The following is a 15,276-nucleotide window of genomic DNA, read 5'->3' on the forward strand; positions in this document are numbered from 1 at the left end:
CACACCTCAAGCCTCAGTCTTCTCATCTGAAAATGGGGGATAATTCTAAAATACCTCTTAGACGTGTGAGGATTGAACTTGATAATGCACATCAAGCATCCAGCACATGAACATGTTTACAACACTTCTAGTATCAGAAATTGCTAACCTCAGCTGCTTCTGGAGAGGGGAGCTAGTTTGACTTTGAAACAGGTCAAAGTGTCCTTTTAGTTTTTAAAACTTATTCAAAGTTGAATTTTTATTTACTTAAAAGTTTTAATAGTTAAAAAATAAACCAAATGCATAGCACATAGTAAGCACTTAGTAGATCACAATGGGAGAGACTTGAAGGGGAGTCTTTGGACTTAAATTCACACAGCAGCCTGGGCAGGGGGCCTGGGGTCATTAACCTTCTTGCAGATCACGTGGATGCAGCAGATTTGAAGAATGAGGGTCCTGATCCTGGAAACAGTAGTTAGGGTCCCACGAATGGAAGGGAACCTAAGAAAAAGTCATTTGTCCTCCTAGAAATGGAGGCAAAAGGACCCACCTGATAATCTGGTTTAGATGTTCTGGAGCCAAGTTCCCCATGATAAGCCATGGAACACTGTCTTCCCTGGAAATATCTGTCCCTGTCAATTAGTCAACAAATATTTATTGACTGCTGCTCTCAGATGGACACAGAGGTAACCAACACAGCTCCTTCCCAGTGCAGAGGTGAGACAGCTAATAACATGTAAAATGGTTAAGTTCATTTTAGATACTGTTAAGGATAGGTCAGAGGTCAGATAGGTCACACCTCTACTCAGCACTTACCAGTGAATCCCAATTTCATGCAAAAGAAATGTCAAAGTGTTTACCACACCATCCAAGGCCCCACATGGTCTTCATACACGCTCCCATCCTCTGGCTTTATGTTCTGTCCATTTACCACTCACTGCGAAAGAGCCCCATTGACCTCCTGTTCCTTGAAGGCACGTTCTGCCTCAGGACCTTTGCATTTGCTGTTTCTTCTCAGACTACTTTTCTCTGGTATCTGTGGATAACCCCCTTCCTCCTTCAAATCTTTGCCAAAGATTTTTGTCACCTTCTTTGTTACCTTGACCACCTACTTCAAATTTCCATCCACTGGTTCTCCCTCCCCACATTTACGCTGTACTATTTTTTCCTTAATACTCATTGCTTTCTATTATATTATAGAATTTACTTACACATTATTTTTTATCTGTCTCTTTCCTTTAGAATCTAAGCTACATGAAGACAGAGCTCTTTGCTGTGTTTTGTTCATTGATTTATTTCAAGAACTCTGTAAAGTATCTAGCACCGAGTAGGTGCTCAGTAAATATCTGGATTAGTAAATAAGGGCTATGAAGAAAAACACAGACTGACGTGTAGAAAAAAGTGTAGAAAAAACACAACACATGCCTTGGGTAAGGCAGGGCTGGGGAAGAGGAGCAACTCTAAGCTGGATTTAAGTTTTGATTTAGTTTGGACTAAACATTTTAATACCTGAAAATGAGGCTTGAGAAGGAATAAAAAGATAAGGAATCTGCCTGAGGATATACAGTCCTTTGGGTGAGGAAGAGAGAGAAGACATAGTGGCACTGAATATTAGTGACAGGAGTAAAAAATAGAGCTATTTTCTGACAGTAGCCCATCAAGCCCAGCCCACTCAACGTCTCCATCATTTCTGCCACCATCGGGTTAGGTAGGGTATCCTGGGATCTCCAAAAAGTTCCTAACATGGGGATCCAGGGGAGCTTTGCAAAAGAAATGACTTTAGGGGCTTCCCTGGTGGCGCAGTGGTTGAGAGTCTGCCTGCTAATGCAGGGGACGCGGGTTCGAGCCCTGGTCTGGGAGGATCCCACATGCCGCGGAGCGGCTGGGCCCGTGAGCCACGGTTGCTGAGCCTGCGCGTCTGGAGCCTGTGCCCCGCGACGGGAGGGGCCGCGATGGAGAGAGGCCCGCGCACCGCGATGAAGAGCGGTCCCCGCACCGCGATGAAGAGTGGCCCCCGCTTGCCGCAGCTGGAGAAAGCCCTCGCACGAACCGAAGACCCAACACAGCCAAAAATAAATAAATAAATAAATAAATAAGAAAATCCTTTAAAAAAAAGAAATGACTTTAAAAGTTGAGCCACGTGAGCAACTAAATTGAGCCCTCAGGCCAGGAAGATGCAAAGTTGAAGAACAACGGGAAGTTCAGTAGGAAAAGGACAGGGGCAGAGTCCAACAGGGCAGACTGTTAAAGAGAAAAACCACAGGCCCCAAATGGTATCACTTGTGTTAAAGCCATGATACCAAACTTAGATTTAATACCTGACCAAATTGCAGTTTCAGCCTTCACCAGAAATGTAATCTTAACCAACCAGTTTGGAATTTTCTTAGTAGCACCAATGAGGTAATCCCCTGGGCCCCCTCTACCTTCCAAAGGAAGAAGAGCCATCTGCATGATAAAACCCTTGCCCTTGCCTTTCCTTCTCCACCCAAAGAAGATGCCCTGGCCTAAAAATAATCCTTTCTTTTCTTTTGCTAATAGCTCCCTTGCCCCACCCTTCTTCCTTAAAAACCTTCTGTTTTGTGCAACCCTGGGAGAACCCTCCAGGTTGCTAGAAGAGATGCTGCCCTGTTCATAAGCCATTGAATAAAGCCAATGAGATCTTCAAATGTACCTGCTTGAATTTTGTTGTTTAACAAGAATTTAGAAATCTTGTTTTCCCACTGGAAAGGTTGGAAGGGGTCTTGGTAGGGTCTCCAGCTCCTGACAGAAAAAGAGGTGGAGACCCAGGGAGGAGTTGCTATGCAAGTCCCCACTGGCCTTCAGTCTCTTTATCTGTTAAACGGAGATTATAATAGTTTCTTCTTAGGAGATTATAATACTTTCTCCTTAGGAGATTATAATGCTTTCTCCTTAGGAGATTATAATGCTTTCTCCTTAGGAGATTATAATGCTTTCTCCTTAGGAGATTATAATGCTTTCTCCTTAGGAGATTATAATGCTTTCTCCTTAGGAGATTATAATACTTTCTCCTTAGGAGATTATAATACTTTCTTCTTAGGAGATTATAATACTTTCTTCTTTCTTACTTCTTATAATACTTTCTTCTTATAATAACTAGAATTAGATCGGATCAGTTTTCCCTAAAGTGGGCTTTGCAAGGTGATTTTAGATGTGCAGTTTTCATGTTCATGATGATTTTGATGCTCATTAGAAAAAAGTTAACTGAACTACAGAGTCCTCTTCCAATGCATATTATATTGCTTAGGGTTTAGATATTTTCTTTGAAAGGTGAGCTGATTTCCGGCACAGATGGTGTGTGACTACAGCTACAGTCCTGATGGTAGAAAGGGAGTGAGTAAAGGTTGAGGTGAGTATTTCAGCAGAGCTTGTAGCACAAAGCACAGTGTGGAATAAATTGCCAATAAAGTGACAGCACTTGTCATTGCTCTCACTACCAGTGACTTCTGGGTCTGGGTGTGCTGGGGGCTCCCTATGGTAATGCAGCTGAGAGCTTTGCTTTTGACTTTTTGGAGCAGAACCGGGCTGAGGTGACTGTGGCGGAGTTGGCTGGGGAGTCCGGTGTGTTGCGGGGTGTGGAGGGGAGTCCTAAGGGGAGAGAAACTGGGTCCCCCCCACCTGCCGCTTTGTTATCTTTGCCTCATTCTGACTGAAGTCTGAAAAAAGGCCCCTAGCTGGAGAGCTCTGATTATAGCTGGAAAACAGGCTGGTTGAGCCCAGGGCAGGGAGGGAGTCCAGAGAACATCAGCCCTGCAGGCAAGGAAGCTGAGGCTTAGAGAAGAAAGCAGTGTAACCACAATGACAGAGCTGGTAGGTGCCACTTCCCCAGGTGTCATTTCCATCCAAGCCCCTGGCTTTCGGGGAACTGACATATTGGAGACTCATTAGGAATTCCAGCGGCACCCAACACAAGACAACCTCGGCTCAAGAGCACTGGTGATGTTGAGCTGGACCTGCATGTTCTCCTTGCCTCTGGTGCCCCCTCCTGTTAGGTATTGTGCAAATCACCAAAGTCCTCTGAATTTCCACCTTTGTAATAAAGCGAATTTGCCCAGTCTAGGAATGCCATAAAGACAAAAGACATGAAGAACAAGTAAATCACTTTGACAAGTTTTCTTTTTTCTTTTTAAGGACTAGTGAAATTTTAGGAGGTACATTTCTCTGCCATAAACCTTCAGTGGCTCCCTTGCGCTCACAGGAGAAAAACAAAATTCCTAAACCGCGCCATCCTGAATAGGTCGTGAAAAGTGACGCACGTGTGGATGGTGGAGCTGGACCACCTGGCTTTTAATTCTGTCTCTGTGAGATACTGGCTGTGTGAACTTCAGCAAATTGCTTAACCTCTCTGTTCTATCTGTAAAATAAAGCACGTTGCCCACCATCCAGTTCTACAAGAATCAAGTCATTAGCCACTGCAGTTGCTGACCTATAGTACACACTGAAAGGAATTCAGAGCAAAGATCAGGAAGAGGTATTAACAGCCAACAGGCCCTTAGATAGTTAGATATATTTCGGGAGAAATTCTTATGAACCCAGATCCTTGCATCTTCCCATACTTAGAAAAGCACTAAAATCATTAACTGGGATATCTGTTCCTCGTGACTAGCAGCAATCTTCTGTCGAGATATGCGCTGGCGTGCACACACCCCTTTGCCAAAATCACACACATACTGGCCTCCCCAACCTCTTCTGAGCAGTTCCTCTGAGCAATCTGAGAAACTGTCCCCTCGGCTATAGCCTCAGTAAGTTCCCAAATAAAACTGGAACTCAGGGGCTTCCCTGGGGGCACACTGGTTAAGAATCCGTCTGCCAATGAAGGGGACACGGGTTCGAGCCCTGGTCTGGGAAGATCCCACATGTCGTGGAGCAACTAAGCCCGAGAGCCACAACTACTGAGCCCATGCGCCACAACTACTGAAGCCCATGTGCCTAGAGCCGGTGCTCCACAACAAGAGAAGCCACCACAGTGAGAAGCCCGTGCACCGCAACGAAGAGTAGCTCCTGCTCGCAGCAACTAGAGAAAGCCTGCACACAGCAACGAAGACCCAATGCAGCCAAAAATAAATAAATAAATAAATAAATAAATAAATAAATTTCAAAAAACAAAAAACAAACAAACAAAAAACTGGAACTCACAGCTTTCATGTGCATTTTTATTTCAGTCAACATATCTATAAAACGAGGGTGTTATCAGTACCTGTCCAACAGGACGGTTGAGAGTTAAAAAATTTAGAATTGTGCTGACTGTGAGCTGTTTTTAGAAACACAAAACCTGTCTTTCCCACCCCAAGCCCTTTACACATGCTGTATCCTTTGTTCAGAAAGCTCATCCCCACTTTCCTTACTTAGTTTACTTCCACTTTTCCTTTGATACCAGCTTACTGGGGACTTCCTTATGGAAGTCTCCTCTGATACCCTGAGTCCCCCTCAGTCTCAATCAGTCCCCTCATCTGTGTTTTAACTGTACTCTTTGCTTCATGACATTTATCACAGTTGTGCCTTACTTGCCTTATTCTTTGATGAATAATATCAACCTCCCCATTAGACTGTAAACTCCACAAGGGTAGTGTCATGGGCCAAATTATGTCCCGTCAAAATTTATATGTTGAAGTCCTAACCCCCAGTACCTCTGAACGTAGCTACATTCACAGACAGGGCCTAGAAAGATGATTAAGTTAAAATGAGGTCATAAGGGTGGGTCCTAATCTAATACGACTGGTGTTCTTATAAGAAGAGGAGATTAGGACACAGACATGCACAGAGAAGGGGCTATGTGAAGACCCAGGAGAAGATAGCCATCTACAAACCAAAGAGAGAGGCCTCAGAATGAAACCAACACTCCCAACGCCTTGATCTGGGATTTACAGTCTCAAGAACTGAGGGAATAAGTCTCTTTCATTAAAGCTGCCCCGTCTGTGGTACTTTGTTATGGCAGCCTGAGCAGACTAATACAGGAAAGGACTGTTGGCTTTGCTTATCACTGTGTTCCCCGAGCCCGGGACGGAGTAGGCACTCAATAAATATTGGTCGATGAGTGAACAGAAGTGCTAAGAGTCGGATAAGCAGCACTAGGTTCAGTTTCCATCTGCTTCTTTTCTGCACGGCTGGTCTCAGCTGCCCAGAGTCACCCCTCTCTGTTTCTGGGCTTCTGAGACATGGCTTCAGGTCCCTGTATCTTTCCTGGGTGAGACATAACACACTAGCATTTGGAGTTGATGTGTTGGTATGTGGAGGAAGGACAAGACATGAGTCAGAGTACGGTATTGGGTGATTATTTCTTTAAAATAATTTTTTCATTAGAAGAGTTAAATATACTTACTGAGAAAATTTGGAAAATAGAGAAATGTAGAGGAAAGGAAAAATCTATCGTCCATTATTTTCAATACTCAGGAAAATTACTATTAACATTTTAGTGTATCTCCCTCCAGTCTTTTTTCCATCTATAGATTTCCCTTTACATTTCCAAGTTGTGGTTCTCCACTATACATATATTATTTTTATTCTGATTTAACATTAATTTAGCTCAAGTTTTCCCCAACACGTATTTTTTTTTAAAATTTAATTAATTAATTAATTAATTAAATTTTGGCTGTGTTGGGTCTTCGTTTCTGTGCGAGGGCTTTCTCTAGTTGCAGCGAGTGGGGGCCGCTCTTCATCACGGTGCGCGGGCCACTCACTATCGCGGCCTCTCTTGTTGTGGAGCACAGGCTCCAGACGCGCAGGCTCAGTAGTTGTGGCTCACAGGCCCAGTAGCTCCAAGGCATGTGGGATCTTCCCAGACCAGGGCTCGAACCCGTGTCCCCTGCATTGGCAGGCAGATTCTCAACCACTGCGCCACCAGGGAAGCCCCAAACAAGCTCTTCTTAAAATTAACATAAATAAATTTCTTTGAGATAAAGTTTACATTCTCCTACTACAAATAAAAAGTACCTTTAACATAGAACTCAGAGAGAGGCACAACAGACACATAAGGAAGGGAAAATGAAGAAGGAAGCAAATGCATAGAGACACCCAAAGAAATAGATATCATCTGAATTCAATTCTATGTATCTGCTGTGATCTGTGAAAAGCTTTGAGTCTGAGCCAAGCTCTCTCCTTATTTAAAAGGGATGTGCACGACGTGAGGAAGATACTAAAAACAGACTAGTAGTAATACAAAACTTTCTCCTTCACTTGCTCAGAATGATCCGAAGGGAATCAAAAGGGGCGTAACTCTCTCCCTGTGTGATTTGGGCTCCGGAATGTGAGACACACTAGGGATTGGGCAAGGGTGTCTAAGGCTCAAAGGCTTGGTCGTAATTGTTTTTCTCAGGTTAAATGCTAACAGTTTAAATTTTAGGACTTGAGAAACTCCCAAGTCAAAATGTCCACATGTCTTGTAGCCCTGAGTCTCACTGGGGTGCCCAAGGGCGGACGGAATCTGATGCTCAAGATGGACCCTGGGACACAGTGAGTTTCACCCTTTCCAGCTGACTCCACTCGTCCAGCACGTCATGGGCAAAGTTGAAGTACTCAGGCACTGGCCGCCTGCCCAGGCTGATGACTTCCCAGGTGGCCACAATCTTCTGAGGGACAGATAGAGGCGACAGCTGCCCACGAGACGCACAGATGCCCCAGGCATTTCTCAGAGCCTGGAGGACCAGTCCTCTTAGCCATAGCCTCGTGTTGCCTCCTGCCTGTCACCAAAGAGGAGAGAGAGCATCGTCATGAATTCTGGGCTTCAGGGAGACTCTGAGGTTGGAGAGAAGCTTGTGGTCAGCCCTAGGGTGAGCACGGCACATATCGGCTTGTAGAGCAGAGTCTTGGGCTTTAGTCTGAGTTCTGTGGTGTGATTTTGATCATTTCTCCTCCCTGGACATGAGGTCTAGCCCTTCCACCTCTCACTGTCCGTGGATCTCTGTGGATCTGAGAGCAGGAACTCAGAGCCTGCTTCCCAAGGCTCAGTCCTTCAAAGCGAATCCCTCAAAAAGCCTTTGGCAAATCCTGAACTGGCCTGACAATGCGAAAGAAAACTCCAGGGCAGCACTCTCCGATAGAAATGTGATGTGGACCACACGTACTCGTGTAATACACAATTCGCTAGTAGTTTCATTCAAAAAAGTAAAAAGAAACAGGTGAAATTCACTGTAATACATTTTATTTACCTAGCTATATCCTATAATTTCAACATGTAATCAATATCAGAAATTATTAGAGAGATATTTTACATTTTTGGTTGTTGTTGTTCTTAATTCTTTGAAATCCAATGTGCATTTCACACTTACAGGCACACTTTGGTTTAGACCAGCCACATTCAAATGCTCAAGAGCTACACGTAGCTAGTGGCTACTGTTTTGGACAGAGAAGTTTTAGTGCCTGGCTATTCAGAGTGTGGCCTATGGACCAAGGACATCGGCATCACCTGGGAGCAGGTTACAAAGGCAGAACCTTAGACCCCACCCTCGACCTGTGGAATTAGAATTTGCATTTTAACAGGAACCCCAGGTGAGTCGAGCACATTAAAGTTTGAGAAGTGAAGCAGTGGCCTCAGGACTGTATCCCCAGTTTCTTTCTGCCACGTTCCTCTTGCTAGTAATAATAATAGAATATGGGAATAATAACTGCCATAGACTAAATGTTTGTGTTCCCCCAAAATTCATATGTTAAATCCTAACCCGCAATGCAATAGTGTGAGGAGGTTGGGCTGCTGGTGGGTGATTAGGTCATGAAGGTGGAGTCCTTATAAAAGAGACCCCAGAGAGCTCCCTTGTTCCTTCTGCTTGCTGAGGATACAGCTATGCACCAGGAAGCACGCCCTCACCAGACACCAATCTGCCCATGGTGCCTTGATCTTGCACTTCCCAGCCTCTAGAACTGTGAGAAACAAATGTTGTTTAAACCACCCAGTATATGGTATTTTTGTTATAGCAGCCCAAACGGGCTAAGATAATAACCAACAATAATAATGTGTCATGGTAACAGGAAAAGCAATAATAACTGTCATCTACTGAAGGCTTACTGTGTATTAAGCATTTGAAAAGTGCTATATATTTCCTTAAATCCTCATAACAACTGTATGATGTGCTATATTCTCTATTTTATAGATAAAGAGAGTGAGGCTTGGAGGGGAAAAGTGACTTCCAGGTCTCACCTCCCAGAAAGCTAGACCCCGGCTTCTGCTGTGGCCACCAGCCCTGCAACGGGGGTCGGCATGTGGGGCAGGACTCCCTTTCCCTCACCTCCCTCCCCCACTCCTCACCGCTCCTGAACTCTGCCCCAAGCCCTTTCCTCTGCCTTTCACTCCTGGATTCCGGGGGCCCCTTGACAGCAGATAATTAGAATCTCAGGCCTCCTTCCCAAGTGCATAACGCCATTTCAGGCCCTGCCCACTTTAGGCTTAATCAGCAAAGGCCTCAGGGGCAGCTGACACCCCCTGCTGAAGGATTTCTCTCCACAGTGCCTTGTTCTTGAACCCAGGAAGTGAGAAGACTTCTAGGTTTTGCTTCAGCTGAATGCAGGCCTTAAAGCCTGTAAACATTCGGGCTCCTGGGAACGTCAGTAAAGGCAATTTGCTGACTCAGCCTCCCTCGGGAACTTTGGCCCCAAACGCAGCCAAGAGAAGGCAGAGCCCGAAGCCAGCAGGGGACACGTGGCTTCAGCTGGTCAGCACACTTGAGCCAGCGGGTACGGCCCCGCCACCTTTTCTCACAGCTGGGAGATGGTACTCCAGCCCCAGCGCCTGCTGGGTGTCCGGACCTAGGGGATATTTTCCCTGAAAATTCAGGTCACCATCTAATCCAAAAAGAGAACAGGAACTTTATTATATTTTAGCAGAAAGGAGACAGCAGTGACAATAATATAAATCAGATCACGTCCCTTTTCTGTGCAAAACCCTCTAGAGACAGGAAGTAGATTAGCAGTTGCCTGGAGCAAATGGGCACAAGGGATCTCTTTGTTGGAAATGTTCTAAATTTGGAGTGTGGTCAGAGCTGCACAACTCTGTAAACTTACTAAAAGAAATTAATAGTAATACAAATAATTGTACACTTGAAATGAGTGAATTTTTTGGTATGTAAATTATACTTAAATAAAGCTACTAACAAGAACAAAGCCTCCTCTGGCTCCTTGTGTGGCTCAAAGGCAAAGTCTGGAAAACCGCTCTCACCTGGCTCGCCGGGCTGCAGCCACGGTGGTCTCCCCGTGGCTTTGAAGTCCTGGCTTGGGGTGGGGTTGTTGGTAAAGTGGTTCTCTGAGAACCAAAACTGCACAAGTGACTTGTAGTGTTTGCCAGTATCTATGGTTAAAAATTCCCACCATGGCCAGTTTTGATTCCCACCAGTTTCAACTTATCAAAGTTTAACAACCGGCCTGCAAAGTTTCTGAATATTAAGAGGCTCTCAGGTGGCCCTGCAGGTCGGCTCCAGCCAGCACTGATTCAGGCCTTCTTGCAGGCTCCTCCGCCAGGACGCCCCATCCACATGGCTCACTGCCTTGCCACCCACAGGACTCAGCTCATGGACCTTCAACCAACTGCCTCTTCGAAAGTGGAACCCTCTCCCATCTGACACTTCCTGCCCGCCATTCTCTGCTTGATCTTCCTCCCCAGGATTTATCACTTTCTAACAGTCAGTATATTTTATTTTATTTTTTATAAATTTATTTTATTTATTTATTTTTGGCTGCGTGGGGTCTTCGCCTGGCTTTCTCTAGTTGCGGCGAGCGGGGGGTACTCTTCCTCGTGGTGCGTGGGCTTCTCATTGCGGTGGCTTCTCTTGTTGCGGAGCATGGGCCCTAGGCGTGCGGGCTTCAGTAGTTGTGGTGCACGGGCTTAGTTGCTCCGTGGCATGTGGAATCTTCCCGGACCAGGGCTCGAACCTGTGTCCCCTGCGTTGGCAGGTGGATTCTTAACCACTGTGCCACCAGGGAAGCCCTCAGTATATTTTAAAATATGTTTTTATTTTTTCCAGCTTTATTGAGCGACGACTGACAAATGAAATTGTATATACTTAAGGCGTACGTTGTGCTGGTTTGCTACATGTGTACATGGTGTAAGTGATTACTGGGACAGGGCTTCCTGCCTTACAGGTGTTATGCTGCTCACTTTGCATGTATCATCTTGTCTAACAATCCTCCTAGGTGTTGTATGCCATTTTACTGGTGAGGAAACTGAGCCTTAGAAAGCATAAGTGACATGCCTGAGACCACACAGTTGCTTAGGAACAGAGCTGGCATCCAGATTCCAATCTATAGGCACCTTTGATGCCACACCCAGTACCCCATAGTGTGTTTTGCTTCTGGCCCTTCTTGTGACCTCCAGCCCTCCTCCCCCCACTCAGCATGGGCAGGGCAAGGCCCCCTCTTACTCAACAATGGCCTATTCTTCTCCAGGGCTGGAACCCCAGAACTCAGAACGTTGCTGCTGAGGATGCTCTGGCCTCAGGGTGTCCAGGAAGGGACTCCACTGCTGCCTCTGGATTTCCACCCAGCGGCCTCCGGGTCCTGCTCTGGTCACAAAGGGAAGCCGGGACCCTGCTCTTCAGGCGCAAACTTCCCCCCTCAAGGGCCGCAGAGTGTGCTGCCCCGGCCCTGGCTTGGCCCCAGTGGGCCTGAGAAAAACCAGGCTTCCTGCAGGTATGAGCTTGAGTAAAAATGGCAATTCTGACTGAAGGGCCCTGCCCTGGTAGCCTTCCTTCTGCCAAGAAGGTTATAAATTTAAGTGTGAATTTCAGCATAAATGGCTACACATCCGGATCACCAAGGGGGCTTAAAAAAAAAAAAAAAAAAAAAAGATGCCCAGACTCACTGGACCCCAGATCAATGAAATTGAATCCAATGTGTTTTGAGTTCAAGCTCTTTTTAAGTGCCCCGGGAGACTGAAATGCACAATCATGGTTGAGAACCACTGAAACAGACCATGGGGTTTGTGTGACAATTAAATTAGGTTATTTGTTCATTCATTAATTCGACATACATTGAGCTCCAAATCTGGGCCGGGCACCATTCTAGGAGGAGGGGAAACAGCCGTGAACAAAGGCCCTTATATTAAAAAGTTAGAGATATAAACAAGATGCACTCAGAAATAATAATACAAAATTTGAAGCAAGCAAGGGTAATGTGACTGAGAGTGCTCAAAGCTGAGGCGGGGGAGACAGAGTGGCATGGAGAGACCCCTCTGAGTTGCTGGTGTTTGTACCGGGACACTTCAGAAAAGGCTGAATGAAGATCAGGGTAAGGGGGTTCCAGGCAGAGGCAAAGGCCCTGAGGCAGGATGTGCTTGAGGAGAGGAAAGGAGACCAGCATGCCTGGCGCCCTGTGATTGGGGGGAGAGACTGGAGTGCCAGCGTCAGAGGGGAAAAGGGCTATGGAGGCCAGAGCTGGCCAGAGGGGCCTGAGAGAACAGACGCAGGGTTGGGTTGTCTGAGACGACAAGCCACGGACCTTTTAGTAAGACAGCAATGCGATCTACATTATGTTTAAAAAGAAAATTGCTAACTGCTGTGTGGGGGCTGAATTGGGGAAGCAAAGGGAATAAGCCGAGGGATCAGAAAGGAGGCCGCGGTGCTGGGACAGGGGCCCTCTCTATGGGACGCTGGTGGAGACAGCTCACACTCAGGGGTCAGCGTACCGGCTGGCAGGTAGGAAGCCCCTCCGTGTTAGCTCTTCTTCTTCTCGGTCTTATTAATAAAAGTTTCCCATCACGGCACTGCCCTGGAGTAGGTGGCGGGGGGGAGGATGCTGGAATCTGTGGGGCTGGGGCAGACGGTGCCTGAGGAGACACAGAGGGGCAGCAAGGGATTCCCGGCCAGAAGGGCAGGTACAGGGAGGACTGAGGTCCACAGGCCCAGAGAACAGAGGGGCCCAGGTGGGGCTGAGGGAACAGTGCCAGGGGTTGAGCCAGAATGTGGTCCAGAGTTTGACGGGAGCCCTGGGATGAGGTAGGATGGAGCTGTGGTCACAGTCAGTTTTAGGAGAGAGTGCAAGAGGGAGAGACAGAGACAGAGACAGAGAGACTACTCCCCTGCCACCCCCCATCTACAACCTGCTCCCAGCAATGCAAATAGCTCACTTCTTTGCTTCCTTCAGTAAAATGGCAGCTTCGGAGTGAAGCTTTCTATGTGACCCTATTTAAAATGTCAATACCCCCCTCACCTTATCCCTTTCAAATCTTCTCTGATTTACTTTTTCTCCTTAGCACTCACCAGCATGTGACATACTCGGTATTCTTTCTATCTCATTCACTTGTTCCCTCTTCTAGAATATAAGCTCCATGAATGCAAGAACTATTGTCTATTTTGTTCACTTCTGTACCTAGAATGGTACTTAGCACACATGGAGACCTTAAAAAATATTTGATGAATGAACAAACAAATGAATGAGTGACTGAGTGGATGAATGAATGATCGGGAGTTGGGAAGACTGAAGTGGGCAAAGTCTGACGGTGGAGGGCTTTCCGCACAGCTCAAGGGGCTCGAGCTCCATCCCGTGAGACCTGGGGCTCTGAAAGCGTTTCCAGCCAGCAGGAAACCTGGCACCTCCCTCTCTGGGGGGTCTCCCACTTCTCCCTCCCCAGGAATTGATGAGGAGTCCCTGGGAATCCTGTGTCAAAGACCTGTGAGGGGAGAGAGCGTGGTAGGGCAGCCTCCACTGCCTCGGCTGCTCTCAGATGCTGGGTCACCCGCTGGGTTGGGGGGAGGGCACGGCAACACAGGTGTCCCGAGTCCTGGCGCAGAGGTGAGACCATAGGCCCAGGCTTCCCTTCCCTCTGACAAGTGTTATCCAGATCTCTCAGAGAGGGTCTAACAACCTCAAGTCTTGAGGTCTCTTTCCAAAAGGCCTACTGGCGTTTTTGCAAATCCCTCCTGCCCCTGCCAAACAAGAGATTCTGTGTGCCAAGGGGTTTGGAAGGGGTCACTGATAGTCAGTTGCAGGAAGGTTCTGGGTGGCCCTCACTGCCTTATGTTTACATAACTGAGAAGCGGTTATTCTAGTGATTTTCTGTAAAATAAAATTAACTCTCTAGTACTTTGATGTCTCCATCTAGGCAAAGGACTTTTAGATGACACTTTCTTTTGCAAGTAAATGATTCAATGAACAAATAAGCAAACAGGTGCCAACTAGAGAATGGTGCTCGCCTCCCAGTTCCACGAGAATTACGTCATTAGTCACTGCAGTGGCTGGCCTTAAACGCGCCCTGAAAGGAGCTCAGGGCAAAGATGAGGAATGAGGCACTCTGTGCTCGGGGAAAACTGGCAGAACAGGCCTTCAGATAGTTAGATATTTTCAGGAGAAATTTTTATGAACACAATTTCTTGCATCTTCCCATACTTAGAAAAGCACTAAAACCAATAACTAGGGCTTTGGTTCCTTGCTGAGATGTGGGTTTGATTGCATGTACTCCTTCACCAAAATTACGTATATACTGACCTCCCTCCTTATATCTTCTGAGCAGTTTCTCAGAGCCATCTGAGAGGCTGTCTCCCTAGGCTATAGTCCTCAACAAGACACTGAATAAGCTCAACTCACAGCTCTTATGCTGTGCGTTTTTTCCCAAGTCAACAAAGGTGAATTAATACTAGAAACAAAAGTTCCATCTAATAGTCATCACACTGTACCAGACTTACCCAGGGCTAACAAGTGTCATGTTACCTGGTGGGCCGTGGGACTCAGCAGTAGTGAGCCCTTTGGCTGAAATGCAGATGTGAATCATATGCACCACTCGTCTTTCCAGAATACCAGGCTCTCCACACTGACTTCATCCATATCTCAACTCTCTCTGTATTGATTTTATCTGACCCTGTGGTTCTCAGCCTACAGGCTGCAGGACAGAATTACCTGGAAGGCTTAAGAGACATGACAATCAGTGACAATACATGGATCTCAGTTGGATTCTGATTTAAACAAACTTAAAACTTATGAAATAATCAGAGTAGTTTACTGTCTGGATATTTGATGATATGGGAAATTATAGTTAATTTTGTTAAGTGTGATAATGGTGTTGTGGTTATGTTTTATTATAAAATCTTCATCTTTTAGAGACTCATAATGAAATATTTACGGATGAAATAATATGATGCTTGGGACTGGCTTCAAAAATAATCCAGGGCAGGGAGTCAATGGGAGTATAAAAGAAATAAGATTGGTGATGACAATAACAGAGGTTGAGTGATGAGTTACCTTGTGGGTATGTTATACCATACCATCCTATTTTTGTTTATGTTCAAAATTTTCCAAAGAGAAAGTTAAAAAAAAGAATCACCTGGAGAGCTTTTAAAACATACAGATATCTAGACCCTCACCTTG

General features: G+C 46.0%; 1 protein-coding gene across 3 annotated transcripts in view; it reads left to right on the top strand.

Annotated features, from left to right (window-relative positions):
* Positions 1-10,483: 10,483 nt before the first annotated feature.
* Positions 10,484-15,276, top strand: part of PDILT (protein disulfide isomerase like, testis expressed) — a 38,643-nt gene continuing 33,850 nt past the window's right edge. For 2 of the 3 annotated variants that reach the window (XM_007188296.3, XM_007188298.2), the window contains exon 1: positions 10,484-10,601. The gene's annotated coding sequence lies outside the window, so the exon portion shown is untranslated. Of the gene's footprint in view, positions 10,602-11,408; positions 11,608-15,276 lie in introns of those variants that run through there. The other variant, XM_007188297.3, reaches the window with a different exon arrangement.

Source organism: Balaenoptera acutorostrata, chromosome 15 (assembly GCF_949987535.1).
Source record: "Balaenoptera acutorostrata chromosome 15, mBalAcu1.1, whole genome shotgun sequence".
In the NCBI taxonomy this organism is placed as follows: domain Eukaryota; kingdom Metazoa; phylum Chordata; class Mammalia; order Artiodactyla; family Balaenopteridae; genus Balaenoptera; species Balaenoptera acutorostrata.